The following is a 2,782-nucleotide window of genomic DNA, read 5'->3' on the forward strand; positions in this document are numbered from 1 at the left end:
AAAAACAATGTACATATCTTAATTTTAAAATACTTTATTGCTAAAAAAAAGCTCACTGAGTTTTCAGTTGAGTTGAAATCTCTGATCACAGATCACCATAAAAATACAGTATTTTAAAATTTTCATCATTATGAGAATTACCAAATGTGACACAGAGACACAAAGTAAGCAAATGCTCTGGAAAGATGGTGCCAATAGATTTGTTCAATGCAGGGTTGCCACAAACCTTCAATTTGTAAAATATGCAGTATCTATGAAACACAATAAAGTATCTGTAAAGCACAAAAAATGCAGGTATGCCCATTGAGACAAAAATGTTCGATTATATAAAGCACTTTGCTTTCTTTTCTCATGTTGATATTTATCAGGCCTAACATTATTTTTGTCTTTTTCAACATGGCCAATGCAGCCTCTCTATCCTGTTGCCTTTATACAGAGACATGATCTTTTATCCAAATTCCCAATTCTGTATTTCTTTCTTTTTAATATTTTATTTATTTCTTCATGAGAGACACAGAAAGAGAGAGGCAGAGACATAGGCAGGGGGAGAAGCAGGCTCCATGCAGGGAACACGATGTAGGACTTGATCCTGGGACTCCAGGATCACACCCTGGGCTGAAAGCAGATATACTCAACCACTGAGCCACCCAGAAGCCCCCTACTTTTGATTTTGGGTCAGGTCATGATCTCATGAGTCAAGGGATGGAGGCTGCATCAACTGCGCACTCTGCAGGGAGTCTGCGTGAAAGATTCTCTCCCTTTACCCCTCCTGGCATTCCTTCTCCATCTTGCTCTCAGCGCTCTCTAGATCTATAAAATAAATAAATAAAAATCAATTGAATTGAAACTGACAACCTGGCATGTCACTATCGAGATCATGTCCTATCACAACCCACATCCAAAAAAAGAAAATACTTCGAACACTGACACAGTCAAAAAATAAGGTGGTAACTCTATCAAGATCGGGACTTCAATATACATGAAAGAAATATATTCTCAAAGTCATTGGTACCTTTACAAAATCAACTCTCCTGTCACATTTCAATGGTGATATCTGACGTTCTGTCATGATTTTCTGGACATGGCAGGCACATGAAAAAGTTTCGCTTTCTCCATCACATCCAGAAACACTGTGTAACATTAGCAACCTTAAACAAACTTGTCTGTGTTTTCCCATAAAATACCATACAGTTTTTAAAGTATACTACAGGGATCCCTGGGTGGCGCAGCGGTTTGGCGCCTGCCTTTGGCCCAGGGCGCGATCCTGGAGACCCGGGATCGAATCCCACGTCGGGCTCCCGGTGCATGGAGCCTGCTTCTGCCTCTGCCTGTGTCTCTGCCTCTCTCTCTCTCTCTCTGTGACTATCATAAATAAATAAAAATTAAAAAATAAATAAATAAATAAAGTATACTACAAAATAAATAAGCAAATAACACAAAGTTCTCATTAATTGTACCTTACAATTTCCCAAACTATTTACATCTTACATTAGTGTGTTACATTTACTATAATTAAGGAACCACTACTTATAGATTATTAACTGAGAACACAATTTGCATTTACATTAAATTTAACTCTCTGTTGTATGGTTCTATGTGTTGTGAAAAAAGCAAAAATGAACTGTCCACCATTTCGATATCTTACAGGGTAATTTCAGAACCCCCCAAATTCCTCCGTGCTGCATCTAATCCAACCTCTCCTCTTCCCTCTGGAATGCTGTAGTTTTGCATCTTCCAGAACGTCATATTAGCTGGAACCATACAACATATATGTTACATTTGCACAATTATTTCTTTAGCTAAGTAGTATGCATTTAAGATCCACCCTTATCTTTTCTCAGCTGAATGGGTCAGTTCTTCGTATCACTGAATAATATTCCACCTTAGGAATATACCATTGTTCATTTATCTATGCACATATTGAGGGGTATCTGTATTGATTTTACTTTTTGCAAATAATGAATAAAAAGACTGTGACTATTGAAACTCAGGTGTTTTGTGGGGTTTTCTTTTTTTGTATATGAAAATTTATTGTCACGTTTTCACCATCAAAACTTCTGATCTTGGTCTTTCCTTCTTGCCTTTGTATAAGCCAAAAGAGAGACATTGGCTACTTTGACAACCTTAAAGAGAACTCCAGGAATATCACCGACAGCATCACCTTAGGGACCAAATCCAGTAACCAGAACCTCATCATTTCCAACAATAAAATTCAAACAACCATCATTGGGTACAAAGGCTGTGATTTTTTTTTATTTTTTATTTTTTATTTTTTATTTTTTGCCATTCTTATCAGTTGGACCCTGACACACTTCCTGAAGGCAGAATTTGGTTGTTTAGATTCAACCCCTACTTTTTCCCATACAATTCCTTTTGCATGAGAAGCGCCTCCAAAAGGGTTGGGCTTCAGGACTGTGCCCAAATCGACTTTCTTGTACTGTTTATCATGCCACTTCTGTCTCGACAGTGGCTGTGGATCTTCCTGGGTGTATGGAGACCATGATATCATGGTCACAGCATAATGTGAAATAGGACTGAAAAGAGAGAACATGCATATCTTGTTCCCAGACTTAAGCGGAAAGGATCTAATTTCTTAATATACACGCATTAATAGAAAAATTACAAAGGTATCCTATAAATACTTCACACTGTTATAAAAGATGATGATCTTACATTGCTGCAATACATTTCTCAAAATTTCAAAGGCAATATTATTATGACAGAAACTCCAGGCTTTATTTGAATTTCATGAGTTATTCTATTAACATCCTTTTCTGTCCCA

At 37.1% G+C, this 2,782-nt stretch overlaps 1 pseudogene; it reads right to left on the bottom strand.

Annotated features, from left to right (window-relative positions):
* Nucleotides 1-2,034: 2,034 nt before the first annotated feature.
* On the bottom strand, nt 2,035-2,493 carry LOC140628430 (small ribosomal subunit protein uS12-like; annotated as a pseudogene).
* Between the last annotated feature and the right edge of the window lie 289 nt (nt 2,494-2,782).

This window comes from Canis lupus, chromosome X (genome assembly GCF_048164855.1).
Source record: "Canis lupus baileyi chromosome X, mCanLup2.hap1, whole genome shotgun sequence".
Taxonomy (NCBI): domain Eukaryota; kingdom Metazoa; phylum Chordata; class Mammalia; order Carnivora; family Canidae; genus Canis; species Canis lupus.